The 13,275-nt window shown below is 46.2% G+C and overlaps 27 non-coding genes and 1 pseudogene across 27 annotated transcripts; all 28 read left to right on the top strand.

The window, feature by feature from the left end:
• Positions 1–245: 245 nt before the first annotated feature.
• LOC148859103 (5S ribosomal RNA) lies at positions 246–364 on the top strand. The gene has a single exon (XR_016098006.1). It is a non-coding gene; the product is annotated as a 5S ribosomal RNA (ribosomal RNA).
• Positions 365–723: 359 nt separating this feature from the next.
• LOC148859102 (5S ribosomal RNA) lies at positions 724–842 on the top strand. Its single transcript, XR_016095916.1, has one exon. It is a non-coding gene; the product is annotated as a 5S ribosomal RNA (ribosomal RNA).
• A 359-nt stretch (positions 843–1,201) lies between these two features.
• Positions 1,202–1,320, top strand: LOC148859101 (5S ribosomal RNA). The gene has a single exon (XR_016096034.1). It is a non-coding gene; the product is annotated as a 5S ribosomal RNA (ribosomal RNA).
• A 359-nt stretch (positions 1,321–1,679) lies between these two features.
• LOC148859100 (5S ribosomal RNA) lies at positions 1,680–1,798 on the top strand. Its single transcript, XR_016097924.1, has one exon. It is a non-coding gene; the product is annotated as a 5S ribosomal RNA (ribosomal RNA).
• A 359-nt stretch (positions 1,799–2,157) lies between these two features.
• LOC148859099 (5S ribosomal RNA) lies at positions 2,158–2,276 on the top strand (annotated as a pseudogene).
• A 359-nt stretch (positions 2,277–2,635) lies between these two features.
• Positions 2,636–2,754, top strand: LOC148859098 (5S ribosomal RNA). The gene has a single exon (XR_016097970.1). It is a non-coding gene; the product is annotated as a 5S ribosomal RNA (ribosomal RNA).
• A 359-nt stretch (positions 2,755–3,113) lies between these two features.
• LOC148859097 (5S ribosomal RNA) lies at positions 3,114–3,232 on the top strand. The gene has a single exon (XR_016097913.1). It is a non-coding gene; the product is annotated as a 5S ribosomal RNA (ribosomal RNA).
• Positions 3,233–3,591: 359 nt separating this feature from the next.
• LOC148859096 (5S ribosomal RNA) lies at positions 3,592–3,710 on the top strand. The gene has a single exon (XR_016097902.1). It is a non-coding gene; the product is annotated as a 5S ribosomal RNA (ribosomal RNA).
• Positions 3,711–4,069: 359 nt separating this feature from the next.
• Positions 4,070–4,188, top strand: LOC148859095 (5S ribosomal RNA). The gene has a single exon (XR_016097891.1). It is a non-coding gene; the product is annotated as a 5S ribosomal RNA (ribosomal RNA).
• Positions 4,189–4,547: 359 nt separating this feature from the next.
• LOC148859094 (5S ribosomal RNA) lies at positions 4,548–4,666 on the top strand. The gene has a single exon (XR_016096346.1). It is a non-coding gene; the product is annotated as a 5S ribosomal RNA (ribosomal RNA).
• A 359-nt stretch (positions 4,667–5,025) lies between these two features.
• On the top strand, positions 5,026–5,144 carry LOC148859093 (5S ribosomal RNA). Its single transcript, XR_016097880.1, has one exon. It is a non-coding gene; the product is annotated as a 5S ribosomal RNA (ribosomal RNA).
• Positions 5,145–5,503: 359 nt separating this feature from the next.
• On the top strand, positions 5,504–5,622 carry LOC148859092 (5S ribosomal RNA). Its single transcript, XR_016095997.1, has one exon. It is a non-coding gene; the product is annotated as a 5S ribosomal RNA (ribosomal RNA).
• Positions 5,623–5,981: 359 nt separating this feature from the next.
• Positions 5,982–6,100, top strand: LOC148859091 (5S ribosomal RNA). The gene has a single exon (XR_016096345.1). It is a non-coding gene; the product is annotated as a 5S ribosomal RNA (ribosomal RNA).
• Positions 6,101–6,459: 359 nt separating this feature from the next.
• Positions 6,460–6,578, top strand: LOC148859090 (5S ribosomal RNA). Its single transcript, XR_016096344.1, has one exon. It is a non-coding gene; the product is annotated as a 5S ribosomal RNA (ribosomal RNA).
• A 359-nt stretch (positions 6,579–6,937) lies between these two features.
• On the top strand, positions 6,938–7,056 carry LOC148859089 (5S ribosomal RNA). The gene has a single exon (XR_016097868.1). It is a non-coding gene; the product is annotated as a 5S ribosomal RNA (ribosomal RNA).
• A 359-nt stretch (positions 7,057–7,415) lies between these two features.
• LOC148859088 (5S ribosomal RNA) lies at positions 7,416–7,534 on the top strand. The gene has a single exon (XR_016097016.1). It is a non-coding gene; the product is annotated as a 5S ribosomal RNA (ribosomal RNA).
• Positions 7,535–7,893: 359 nt separating this feature from the next.
• Positions 7,894–8,012, top strand: LOC148859087 (5S ribosomal RNA). The gene has a single exon (XR_016097382.1). It is a non-coding gene; the product is annotated as a 5S ribosomal RNA (ribosomal RNA).
• Positions 8,013–8,371: 359 nt separating this feature from the next.
• On the top strand, positions 8,372–8,490 carry LOC148859086 (5S ribosomal RNA). The gene has a single exon (XR_016097857.1). It is a non-coding gene; the product is annotated as a 5S ribosomal RNA (ribosomal RNA).
• A 359-nt stretch (positions 8,491–8,849) lies between these two features.
• LOC148859085 (5S ribosomal RNA) lies at positions 8,850–8,968 on the top strand. The gene has a single exon (XR_016097846.1). It is a non-coding gene; the product is annotated as a 5S ribosomal RNA (ribosomal RNA).
• Positions 8,969–9,327: 359 nt separating this feature from the next.
• Positions 9,328–9,446, top strand: LOC148859084 (5S ribosomal RNA). Its single transcript, XR_016098005.1, has one exon. It is a non-coding gene; the product is annotated as a 5S ribosomal RNA (ribosomal RNA).
• A 359-nt stretch (positions 9,447–9,805) lies between these two features.
• LOC148859083 (5S ribosomal RNA) lies at positions 9,806–9,924 on the top strand. The gene has a single exon (XR_016097968.1). It is a non-coding gene; the product is annotated as a 5S ribosomal RNA (ribosomal RNA).
• Positions 9,925–10,283: 359 nt separating this feature from the next.
• LOC148859082 (5S ribosomal RNA) lies at positions 10,284–10,402 on the top strand. The gene has a single exon (XR_016097834.1). It is a non-coding gene; the product is annotated as a 5S ribosomal RNA (ribosomal RNA).
• Positions 10,403–10,761: 359 nt separating this feature from the next.
• LOC148859081 (5S ribosomal RNA) lies at positions 10,762–10,880 on the top strand. The gene has a single exon (XR_016097823.1). It is a non-coding gene; the product is annotated as a 5S ribosomal RNA (ribosomal RNA).
• Positions 10,881–11,239: 359 nt separating this feature from the next.
• LOC148859080 (5S ribosomal RNA) lies at positions 11,240–11,358 on the top strand. Its single transcript, XR_016097812.1, has one exon. It is a non-coding gene; the product is annotated as a 5S ribosomal RNA (ribosomal RNA).
• A 359-nt stretch (positions 11,359–11,717) lies between these two features.
• On the top strand, positions 11,718–11,836 carry LOC148859079 (5S ribosomal RNA). Its single transcript, XR_016098004.1, has one exon. It is a non-coding gene; the product is annotated as a 5S ribosomal RNA (ribosomal RNA).
• Positions 11,837–12,195: 359 nt separating this feature from the next.
• Positions 12,196–12,314, top strand: LOC148859078 (5S ribosomal RNA). Its single transcript, XR_016097801.1, has one exon. It is a non-coding gene; the product is annotated as a 5S ribosomal RNA (ribosomal RNA).
• A 359-nt stretch (positions 12,315–12,673) lies between these two features.
• Positions 12,674–12,792, top strand: LOC148859077 (5S ribosomal RNA). Its single transcript, XR_016096032.1, has one exon. It is a non-coding gene; the product is annotated as a 5S ribosomal RNA (ribosomal RNA).
• A 359-nt stretch (positions 12,793–13,151) lies between these two features.
• Positions 13,152–13,270, top strand: LOC148859076 (5S ribosomal RNA). Its single transcript, XR_016097790.1, has one exon. It is a non-coding gene; the product is annotated as a 5S ribosomal RNA (ribosomal RNA).
• The last annotated feature ends 5 nt before the right edge of the window (positions 13,271–13,275 follow it).

Raw genomic sequence — 13,275 nt, 5'->3', positions numbered from 1 at the left:
TTACTGAATGGGAACGGTGCAAAACCGGGCTTTTGGCATTCGTCGTGCATTGTGGGCCCCGCGATATTACTACATTTATCCGGGGATGCGGCAGATCTAGAAAGGAATAACTCCGCTCACCTGGGAGCTTGTGCACGGTAACCAAGGGAGGAAAGTTTTATACACCGTTTTTTCAAATCTGAAAGAATTAACGGAGGGGATTAAGATAATGAGTGCATAAAGATTAAAGCGAACAAGAAGCAAACGGGTGCTATCATACCAGCACTAATGCACCGTATCCCATCAGAACTCCGAAGTTAAGCGTGCTTGGGCGAGAGTAGTATTAGGATGGGTGACCTCCTGGGAACTCCTCGTGTTGCACCCCAATTTTATTAATATTTTATTTTTGATATACTATTTGCAAATTCCATATGTCGTTTCGGCGAGACAACTGGAAACAACGTGCCGGATACTCGGACCATTTGCGGAACGACCGTCATTACTGAATGGGAACGGTGCAAAACCGGGCTTTTGGCATTCGTCGTGCATTGTGGGCCCCGCGATATTACTACATTTATCCGGGGATGCGGCAAATCTAGAAAGGAATAACTCCGCTCACCTGGGAGCTTGTGCACGGTAACCAAGGGAGGAAAGTTGCATATACCGTTTTTTCAAATCTGAAAGAATTAACGGAGGGGAGCAAGATAATGAGTGCATAAAGATTAAAACGAACAAGAAACAAACGGGTGCGATCATACCAGCACTAATGCACCGGATCCCATCAGAACTCCGAAGTTAAGCGTGCTTGGGCGAGAGTAGTACTAGGATGGGTGATCTCCTGGGAAGTCCTCGTGTTGCACCCCAATTTTATTAATATTTTATTTTTGATATACTATTTGCAAATTCCATATGTCGTTTCGGCGAGACAACTGGAAACAACGTGCCGGATACTCGGACCATTTGCGGAACGACCGTCATTACTGAATGGGAACGGTGCAAAACCGGGCTTTTGGCATTCGTCGTGCATTGTGGGCCCCGCGATATTACTACATTTATCCGGGGATGCGGCAGATCTAGAAAGGAATAACTCCGCTCACCTGGGAGCTTGTGCACAGTCACCAAGGGAGGAAAGTTGCATACACCGTTTTTTCAAATCTGAAAGAATTAACGGAGGGGAGCAAGATAATGAGTGCATAAAGATTAAAGCGAACAAGAAGCAAACGGGTGCGATCATACCAGCACTAATGCACCGGATCCCATCAGAACTCCGAAGTTAAGCGTGCTTGGGCGAGAGTAGTACTAGGATGGGTGACCTCCTAGGAAGTCCTCGTGTTGCACCCCAATTTTATTAATATTTTATTTTTGATATACTATTTGCAAATTCCATATGTCGTTTCGGCGAGACAACTGGAAACAACGTGCCGGATACTCGGACCATTTGCGGAACGACCGTCATTACTGAATGGGAACGGTGCAAAACCGGGCTTTTGGCATTCGTCGTGCATTGTGGGCCCCGCGATATTACTACATTTATCCGGGGATGCGGCAGATCTAGAAAGGAATAACTCCGCTCACCTGGGAGCTTGTGCACGGTAACCAAGGGAGGAAAGTTGCATATACCGTTTTTTCAAATCTGAAAGAATTAACGGAGGGGAGCAAGATAATGAGTGCATAAAGATTAAAACGAACTAGAAGCAAACGGGTGCGATCATACCAGCACTAATGCACCGGATCCCATCAGAACTCCGAAGTTAAGCGTGCTTGGGCGAGAGTAGTACTAGGATGGGTGACCTCCTGGGAAGTCCTCGTGTTGCACCCCAATTTTATTAATATTTTATTTTTGATATACTATTTGCAAATTCCATATGTCGTTTCGGCGAGACAACTGGAAACAACGTGCCGGATACTCGGACCATTTGCGGAACGACCGTCATTACTGAATGGGAACGGTGCAAAACCGGGCTTTTGGCATTCGTCGTGCATTGTGGGCCCCGCGATATTACTACATTTATCCGGGGATGCGGCAGATCTAGAAAGGAATAACTCCGCTCACCTGGGAGCTTGTGCACGGTAACCAAGGGAGGAAAGTTTTATACACCGTTTTTTCAAATCTGAAAGAATTAACGGAGGGGATTAAGATAATGAGTGCATAAAGATTAAAGCGAACAAGAAGCAAACGGGTGCTATCATACCAGCACTAATGCACCGTATCCCATCAGAACTCCGAAGTTAAGCGTGCTTGGGCGAGAGTAGTATTAGGATGGGTGACCTCCTAGGAACTCCTCGTGTTGCACCCCAATTTTATTAATATTTTATTTTTGATATACTATTTGCAAATTCCATATGTCGTTTCGGCGAGACAACTGGAAACAACGTGCCGGATACTCGGACCATTTGCGGAACGACCGTCATTACTGAATGGGAACGGTGCAAAACCGGGCTTTTGGCATTCGTCGTGCATTGTGGGCCCCGCGATATTACTACATTTATCCGGGGATGCGGCAGATCTAGAAAGGAATAACTCCGCTCACCTGGGAGCTTGTGCACGGTAACCAAGGGAGGAAAGTTTTATACACCGTTTTTTCAAATCTGAAAGAATTAACGGAGGGGAGCAAGATAATGAGTGCATAAAGATTAAAGCGAACAAGAAGCAAACGGGTGCTATCATACCAGCACTAATGCACCGTATCCCATCAGAACTCTGAAGTTAAGCGTGCTTGGGCGAGAGTAGTACTAGGATGGGTGACCTCCTGGGAAGTCCTCGTGTTGCACCCCAATTTTATTAATATTTTATTTTTGATATACTATTTGCAAATTCCATATGTCGTTTCGGCGAGACAACTGGAAACAACGTGCCGGATACTCGGACCATTTGCGGAACGACCGTCATTACTGAATGGGAACGGTGCAAAACCGTGCTTTTGGCATTCGTCGTGCATTGTGGGCCCCGCGATATTACTACATTTATCCGGGGATGCGGCAGATCTAGAAAGGAATAACTCCGCTCACCTGGGAGCTTGTGCACGGTAACCAAGGGAGGAAAGTTGCATATACCGTTTTTTCAAATCTGAAAGAATTAACGGAGGGGAGCAAGATAATGAGTGCATAAAGATTAAAACGAACAAGAAGCAAACGGGTGCGATCATACCAGCACTAATGCACCGGATCCCATCAGAACTCCGAAGTTAAGCGTGCTTGGGCGAGAGTAGTACTAGGATGGGTGACCTCCTGGGAAGTCCTCGTGTTGCACCCCAATTTTATTAATATTTTATTTTTGATATACTATTTGCAAATTCCATATGTCGTTTCGGCGAGACAACTGGAAACAACGTGCCGGATACTCGGACCATTTGCGGAACGACCGTCATTACTGAATGGGAACGGTGCAAAACCGGGCTTTTGGCATTCGTCGTGCATTGTGGGCCCCGCGATATTACTACATTTATCCGGGGATGCGGCAGATCTAGAAAGGAATAACTCCGCTCACCTGGGAGCTTGTGCACGGTCACCAAGGGAGGAAAGTTGCATACACCGTTTTTTCAAATCTGAAAGAATTAACGGAGGGGAGCAAGATAATGAGTGCATAAAGATTAAAGCGAACAAGAAGCAAACGGGTGCGATCATACCAGCACTAATGCACCGGATCCCATCAGAACTCCGAAGTTAAGCGTGCTTGGGCGAGAGTAGTACTAGGATGGGTGACCTCCTGGGAAGTCCTCGTGTTGCACCCCAATTTTATTAATATTTTATTTTTGATATACTATTTGCAAATTCCATATGTCGTTTCGGCGAGACAACTGGAAACAACGTGCCGGATACTCGGACCATTTGCGGAACGACCGTCATTACTGAATGGGAACGGTGCAAAACCGGGCTTTTGGCATTCGTCGTGCATTGTGGGCCCCGCGATATTACTACATTTATCCGGGGATGCGGCAGATCTAGAAAGGAATAACTCCGCTCACCTGGGAGCTTGTGCACAGTAACCAAGGGAGGAAAGTTGCATATACCGTTTTTTCAAATCTGAAAGAATTAACGGAGGGGAGCAAGATAATGAGTGCATAAAGATTAAAACGAACTAGAAGCAAACGGGTGCGATCATACCAGCACTAATGCACCGGATCCCATCAGAACTCCGAAGTTAAGCGTGCTTGGGCGAGAGTAGTACTAGGATGGGTGACCTCCTGGGAAGTCCTCGTGTTGCACCCCAATTTTATTAATATTTTATTTTTGATATACTATTTGCAAATTCCATATGTCGTTTCGGCGAGACAACTGGAAACAACGTGCCGGATACTCGGACCATTTTCGGAACGACCGTCATTACTGAATGGGAACGGTGCAAAACCGGGCTTTTGGCATTCGTCGTGCATTATGGGCCCCGCGATATTACTACATTTATCCGGGGATGCGGCAGATCTAGAAAGGAATAACTCCGCTCACCTGGGAGCTTGTGCACGGTTACCAAGGGAGGAAAGTTGCATACACCATTTTTTCAAGTCTGAAAGAATTAATGGAGGGGAGCAAGATAGTGAGTGCATAAAGATTAAAGCGAACAAGAAGAAAACGGGTGCGATCATACCAGCACTAATGCACCGGATCCCATCAGAACTCCGAAATTAAGCGTGCTTGGGCGAGAGTAGTACTAGGATGGGTGACCTCCTGGGAAGTCCTCGTGTTGCACCCCAATTTTATTAATATTTTATTTTTGATATACTATTTGCAAATTCCATATGTCGTTTCGGCGAGACAACTGGAAACAACGTGCCGGATACTCGGACCATTTGCGGAACGACCGTCATTACTGAATGGGAATGGTGCAAAACCGGGCTTTTGGCATTCGTCGTGCATTGTGGGCCCCGTGATATTACTACATTTATCCGGGGATGCGGCAGATCTAGAAAGGAATAACTCCGCTCACCTGGGAGCTTGTGCACGGTAACCAAGGGAGGAAAGTTGCATATACCGTTTTTTCAAATCTGAAAGAATTAACGGAGGGGAGCAAGATAATGAGTGCATAATGATTAAAACGAACAAGAAGCAAACGGGTGCGATCATACCAGCACTAATGCACCGGATCCCATCAGAACTCCGAAGTTAAGCGTGCTTGGGCGAGAGTAGTACTAGGATGGGTGACCTCCTGGGAAGTCCTCGTGTTGCACCCCAATTTTATTAATATTTTATTTTTGATATACTATTTGCAAATTCCATATGTCGTTTCGGCGAGACAACTGGAAACAACGTGTCGGATACTCGGACCATTTGCGGAACGACCGTCATTACTGAATGGGAACGGTGCAAAACCGGGCTTTTGGCATTCGTCGTGCATTGTGGGCCCCGCGATATTACTACATTTATCCGGGGATGCGGCAGATCTAGAAAGGAATAACTCCGCTCACCTGGGAGCTTGTGCACGGTCACCAAGGGAGGAAAGTTGTATACACCGTTTTTTCAAATCTGAAAGAATTAACGGAGGGGAGCAAGATAATGAGTGCATAAAGATTAAGGCGAACAAGAAGCAAATAGGTGCGATCATACCAGCACTAATGCACCGGATCCCATCAGAACTCCGAAGTTAAGCGTGCTTGGGCGAGAGTAGTACTAGGATGGGTGACCTCCTGGGAAGTCCTCGTGTTGCACCCCAATTTTATTAATATTTTATTTTTGATATAATATTTGCAAATTCCATATGTCGTTTCGGCGAGACAACAGGAAACAACGTGCCGGATACTCGGACCATTTGCGGAACGACTGTCATTACTGAATGGGAACGGTGCAAAACCGGGCTTTTGGCATTCGTCGTGCATTGTGGGCCCCGCGATATTACTACATTTATCCGGGGATGCGGCAGATCTAGAAAGGAATAACTCCGCTCACCTGGGAGCTTGTGCACGGTTACCAAGGGAGGAAAGTTGCATACACCATTTTTTCAAGTCTGAAAGAATTAATGGAGGGGAGCAAGATAGTGAGTGCATAAAGATTAAAGCGAACAAGAAGAAAACGGGTGCGATCATACCAGCACTAATGCACCGGATCCCATCAGAACTCCGAAATTAAGCGTGCTTGGGCGAGAGTAGTACTAGGATGGGTGACCTCCTGGGAAGTCCTCGTGTTGCACCCCAATTTTATTAATATTTTATTTTTGATATACTATTTGCAAATTCCATATGTCGTTTCGGCGAGACAACTGGAAACAACGTGCCGGATACTCGGACCATTTTCGGAACGACCGTCATTACTGAATGGGAACGGTGCAAAACCGGGCTTTTGGCATTCGTCGTGCATTGTGGGCCCCGCGATATTACTACATTTATCCGGGGATGCGGCAGATCTAGAAAGGAATAACTCCGCTCACCTGGGAGCTTGTGCACGGTTACCAAGGGAGGAAAGTTGCATACACCGTTTTTTCAAGTCTGAAAGAATTAATGGAGGGGAGCAAGATAGTGAGTGCATAAAGATTAAAGCGAACAAGAAGAAAACGGGTGCGATCATACCAGCACTAATGCACCGGATCCCATCAGAACTCCGAAATTAAGCGTGCTTGGGCGAGAGTAGTACTAGGATGGGTGACCTCCTGGGAAGTCCTCGTGTTGCACCCCAATTTTATTAATATTTTATTTTTGATATACTATTTGCAAATTCCATATGTCGTTTCGGCGAGACAACTGGAAACAACGTGCCGGATACTCGGACCATTTGCGGAACGACCGTCATTACTGAATGGGAATGGTGCAAAACCGGGCTTTTGGCATTCATCGTGCATTGTGGGCCCCGTGATATTACTACATTTATCCGGGGATGCGGCAGATCTAGAAAGGAATAACTCCGCTCACCTGGGAGCTTGTGCACGGTAACCAAGGGAGGAAAGTTGCATATACCGTTTTTTCAAATCTGAAAGAATTAACGGAGGGGAGCAAGATAATGAGTGCATAAAGATTAAAACGAACAAGAAGCAAACGGGTGCGATCATACCAGCACTAATGCACCGGATCCCATCAGAACTCCGAAGTTAAGCGTGCTTGGGCGAGAGTAGTACTAGGATGGGTGACCTCCTGGGAAGTCCTCGTGTTGCACCCCAATTTTATTAATATTTTATTTTTGATATACTATTTGCAAATTCCATATGTCGTTTCGGCGAGACAACTGGAAACAACGTGCCGGATACTCGGACCATTTGCGGAACGACCGTCATTACTGAATGGGAACGGTGCAAAACCGGGCTTTTGGCATTCGTCGTGCATTGTGGGCCCCGCGATATTACTACATTTATCCGGGGATGCGGCAGATCTAGAAAGGAATAACTCCGCTCACCTGGGAGCTTGTGCACGGTCACCAAGGGAGGAAAGTTGTATACACCGTTTTTTCAAATCTGAAAGAATTAACGGAGGGGAGCAAGATAATGAGTGCATAAAGATTAAGGCGAACAAGAAGCAAATAGGTGCGATCATACCAGCACTAATGCACCGGATCCCATCAGAACTCCGAAGTTAAGCGTGCTTGGGCGAGAGTAGTAATAGGATGGGTGACCTCCTGGGAAGTCCTCGTGTTGCACCCCAATTTTATTAATATTTTATTTTTGATATACTATTTGCAAATTCCATATGTCGTTTCGGCGAGACAACTGGAAACAACGTGCCGGATACTCGGACCATTTGCGGAACGACCGTCATTACTGAATGGGAACGGTGCAAAACCGTGCTTTTGGCATTCGTCGTGCATTGTGGGCCCCGCGATATTACTACATTTATCCGGGGATGCGGCAGATCTAGAAAGGAATAACTCCGCTCACCTGGGAGCTTGTGCACGGTAACCAAGGGAGGAAAGTTTTATACACCGTTTTTTCAAATCTGAAAGAATTAACGGAGGGGAGCAAGATAATGAGGGCATAAAGATTAAAGCGAACAAGAAGCAAACGGGTGCTATCATACCAGCACTAATGCACCGTATCCCATCAGAACTCCGAAGTTAAGCGTGCTTGGGCGAGAGTAGTACTAGGATGGGTGACCTCCTGGGAAGTCCACGTGTTGCACCCCAATTTTATTAATATTTTATTTTTGATATACTATTTGCAAATTCCATATGTCGTTTCGGCGAGACAACTGGAAACAACGTGCCGGATACTCGGACCATTTGCGGAACGACCGTCATTACTGAATGGGAACGGTGCAAAACCGTGCTTTTGGCATTCGTCGTGCATTGTGGGCCCCGCGATATTACTACATTTATCCGGGGATGCGGCAAATCTAGAAAGGAATAACTCCGCTCACCTGGGAGCTTGTGCACGGTAACCAAGGGAGGAAAGTTGCATATACCGTTTTTTCAAATCTGAAAGAATTAACGGAGGGGAGCAAGATAATGAGTGCATAAAGATTAAAACGAACAAGAAACAAACGGGTGCGATCATACCAGCACTAATGCACCGGATCCCATCAGAACTCCGAAGTTAAGCGTGCTTGGGCGAGAGTAGTACTAGGATGGGTGACCTCCTGGGAAGTCCTCGTGTTGCACCCCAATTTTATTAATATTTTATTTTTGATATACTATTTGCAAATTCCATATGTCGTTTCGGCGAGACAACTGGAAACAACGTGCCGGATACTCGGACCATTTGCGGAACGACCGTCATTACTGAATGGGAACGGTGCAAAACCGGGCTTTTGGCATTCGTCGTGCATTGTGGGCCCCGCGATATTACTACATTTATCCGGGGATGCGGCAGATCTAGAAAGGAATAACTCCGCTCACCTGGGAGCTTGTGCACGGTAACCAAGGGAGGAAAGTTGCATATACCGTTTTTTCAAATCTGAAAGAATTAACGGAGGGGAGCAAGATAATGAGTGCATAAAGATTAAAACGAACTAGAAGCAAACGGGTGCGATCATACCAGCACTAATGCACCGGATCCCATCAGAACTCCGAAGTTAAGCGTGCTTGGGCGAGAGTAGTACTAGGATGGGTGACCTCCTGGGAAGTCCTCGTGTTGCACCCCAATTTTATTAATATTTTATTTTTGATATACTATTTGCAAATTCCATATGTCGTTTCGGCGAGACAACTGGAAACAACGTGCCGGATACTCGGACCATTTGCGGAACGACCGTCATTACTGAATGGGAACGGTGCAAAACCGGGCTTTTGGCATTCGTCGTGCATTGTGGGCCCCGCGATATTACTACATTTATCCGGGGATGCGGCAGATCTAGAAAGGAATAACTCCGCTCACCTGGGAGCTTGTGCACGGTAACCAAGGGAGGAAAGTTTTATACACCGTTTTTTCAAATCTGAAAGAATTAACGGAGGGGATTAAGATAATGAGTGCATAAAGATTAAAGCGAACAAGAAGCAAACGGGTGCTATCATACCAGCACTAATGCACCGTATCCCATCAGAACTCCGAAGTTAAGCGTGCTTGGGCGAGAGTAGTATTAGGATGGGTGACCTCCTGGGAACTCCTCGTGTTGCACCCCAATTTTATTAATATTTTATTTTTGATATACTATTTGCAAATTCCATATGTCGTTTCGGCGAGACAACTGGAAACAACGTGCCGGATACTCGGACCATTTGCGGAACGACCGTCATTACTGAATGGGAACGGTGCAAAACCGGGCTTTTGGCATTCGTAGTGCATTGTGGGCCCCGCGATATTACTACATTTATCCGGGGATGCGGCAGATCTAGAAAGGAATAACTCCGCTCACCTGGGAGCTTGTGCACGGTAACCAAGGGAGGAAAGTTTTATACACCGTTTTTTCAAATCTGAAAGAATTAACGGAGGGGAGCAAGATAATGAGTGCATAAAGATTAAAGCGAACAAGAAGCAAACGGGTGCTATCATACCAGCACTAATGCACCGTATCCCATCAGAACTCTGAAGTTAAGCGTGCTTGGGCGAGAGTAGTACTAGGATGGGTGACCTCCTGGGAAGTCCTCGTGTTGCACCCCAATTTTATTAATATTTTATTTTTGATATACTATTTGCAAATTCCATATGTCGTTTCGGCGAGACAACTGGAAACAACGTGCCGGATACTCGGACCATTTGCGGAACGACCGTCATTACTGAATGGGAACGGTGCAAAACCGTGCTTTTGGCATTCGTCGTGCATTGTGGGCCCCGCGATATTACTACATTTATCCGGGGATGCGGCAGATCTAGAAAGGAATAACTCCGCTCACCTGGGAGCTTGTGCACGGTAACCAAGGGAGGAAAGTTGCATATACCGTTTTTTCAAATCTGAAAGAATTAACGGAGGGGAGCAAGATAATGAGTGCATAAAGATTAAAACGAACAAGAATCAAACGGGTGCGATCATACCAGCACTAATGCACCGGATCCCATCAGAACTCCGAAGTTAAGCGTGCTTGGGCGAGAGTAGTACTAGGATGGGTGACCTCCTGGGAAGTCCTCGTGTTGCACCCCAATTTTATTAATATTTTATTTTTGATATACTATTTGCAAATTCCATATGTCGTTTCGGCGAGACAACTGGAAACAACGTGCCGGATACTCGGACCATTTGCGGAACGACCGTCATTACTGAATGGGAACGGTGCAAAACCGGGCTTTTGGCATTCGTCGTGCATTGTGGGCCCCGCGATATTACTACATTTATCCGGGGATGCGGCAGATCTAGAAAGGAATAACTCCGCTCACCTGGGAGCTTGTGCACGGTCACCAAGGGAGGAAAGTTGCATACACCGTTTTTTCAAATCTGAAAGAATTAACGGAGGGGAGCAAGATAATGAGTGCATAAAGATTAAAGCGAACAAGAAGCAAACGGGTGCGATCATACCAGCACTAATGCACCGGATCCCATCAGAACTCCGAAGTTAAGCGTGCTTGGGCGAGAGTAGTACTAGGATGGGTGACCTCCTGGGAAGTCCTCGTGTTGCACCCCAATTTTATTAATATTTTATTTTTGATATACTATTTGCAAATTCCATATGTCGTTTCGGCGAGACAACTGGAAACAACGTGCCGGATACTCGGACCATTTGCGGAACGACCGTCATTACTGAATGGGAACGGTGCAAAACCGGGCTTTTGGCATTCGTCGTGCATTGTGGGCCCCGCGATATTACTACATTTATCCGGGGATGCGGCAGATCTAGAAAGGAATAACTCCGCTCACCTGGGAGCTTGTGCACAGTAACCAAGGGAGGAAAGTTGCATATACCGTTTTTTCAAATCTGAAAGAATTAACGGAGGGGAGCAAGATAATGAGTGCATAAAGATTAAAACGAACTAGAAGCAAACGGGTGCGATCATACCAGCACTAATGCACCGGATCCCATCAGAACTCCGAAGTTAAGCGTGCTTGGGCGAGAGTAGTACTAGGATGGGTGACCTCCTGGGAAGTCCTCGTGTTGCACCCCAATTTTATTAATATTTTATTTTTGATATACTATTTGCAAATTCCATATGTCGTTTCGGCGAGACAACTGGAAACAACGTGCCGGATACTCGGACCATTTGCGGAACGACCGTCATTACTGAATGGGAACGGTGCAAAACCGGGCTTTTGGCATTCGTCGTGCATTGTGGGCCCCGCGATATTACTACATTTATCCGGGGATGCGGCAGATCTAGAAAGGAATAACTCCGCTCACCTGGGAGCTTGTGCACGGTAACCAAGGGAGGAAAGTTTTATACACCGTTTTTTCAAATCTGAAAGAATTAACGGAGGGGATTAAGATAATGAGTGCATAAAGATTAAAGCGAACAAGAAGCAAACGGGTGCTATCATACCAGCACTAATGCACCGTATCCCATCAGAACTCCGAAGTTAAGCGTGCTTGGGCGAGAGTAGTATTAGGATGGGTGACCTCCTGGGAACTCCTCGTGTTGCACCCCAATTTTATTAATATTTTATTTTTGATATACTATTTGCAAATTCCATATGTCGTTTCGGCGAGACAACTGGAAACAACGTGCCGGATACTCGGACCATTTGCGGAACGACCGTCATTACTGAATGGGAACGGTGCAAAACCGGGCTTTTGGCATTCGTCGTGCATTGTGGGCCCCGCGATATTACTACATTTATCCGGGGATGCGGCAAATCTAGAAAGGAATAACTCCGCTCACCTGGGAGCTTGTGCACGGTAACCAAGGGAGGAAAGTTGCATATACCGTTTTTTCAAATCTGAAAGAATTAACGGAGGGGAGCAAGATAATGAGTGCATAAAGATTAAAACGAACAAGAAACAAACGGGTGCGATCATACCAGCACTAATGCACCGGATCCCATCAGAACTCCGAAGTTAAGCGTGCTTGGGCGAGAGTAGTACTAGGATGGGTGACCTCCTGGGAAGTCCTCGTGTTGCACCCCAATTTTATTAATATTTTATTTTTGATATACTATTTGCAAATTCCATATGTCGTTTCGGCGAGACAACTGGAAACAACGTGCCGGATACTCGGACCATTTGCGGAACGACCGTCATTACTGAATGGGAACGGTGCAAAACCGGGCTTTTGGCATTCGTCGTGCATTGTGGGCCCCGCGATATTACTACATTTATCCGGGGATGCGGCAGATCTAGAAAGGAATAACTCCGCTCACCTGGGAGCTTGTGCACGGTCACCAAGGGAGGAAAGTTGCATACACCGTTTTTTCAAATCTGAAAGAATTAACGGAGGGGAGCAAGATAATGAGTGCATAAAGATTAAAGCGAACAAGAAGCAAACGGGTGCGATCATACCAGCACTAATGCACCGGATCCCATCAGAACTCCGAAGTTAAGCGTGCTTGGGCGAGAGTAGTACTAGGATGGGTGACCTCCTAGGAAGTCCTCGTGTTGCACCCCAATTTTATTAATATTTTATTTTTGATATACTATTTGCAAATTCCATATGTCGTTTCGGCGAGACAACTGGAAACAACGTGCCGGATACTCGGACCATTTGCGGAACGACCGTCATTACTGAATGGGAACGGTGCAAAACCGGGCTTTTGGCATTCGTCGTGCATTGTGGGCCCCGCGATATTACTACATTTATCCGGGGATGCGGCAGATCTAGAAAGGAATAACTCCGCTCACCTGGGAGCTTGTGCACGGTAACCAAGGGAGGAAAGTTGCATATACCGTTTTTTCAAATCTGAAAGAATTAACGGAGGGGAGCAAGATAATGAGTGCATAAAGATTAAAACGAACTAGAAGCAAACGGGTGCGATCATACCAGCACTAATGCACCGGATCCCATCAGAACTCCGAAGTTAAGCGTGCTTGGGCGAGAGTAGTACTAGGATGGGTGACCTCCTGGGAAGTCCTCGTGTTGCACCCCAATTT

The sequence above is a fragment of the Nelumbo lutea genome, chromosome 4 (assembly GCF_056320005.1).
Source record: "Nelumbo lutea isolate HS-2025 chromosome 4, American lotus-T2T, whole genome shotgun sequence".
NCBI lineage: Eukaryota > Viridiplantae > Streptophyta > Magnoliopsida > Proteales > Nelumbonaceae > Nelumbo > Nelumbo lutea.
The sequence above is the reverse complement of the archived record's forward strand: the minus strand, read 5'-3'. Positions and strand labels throughout refer to the sequence as shown.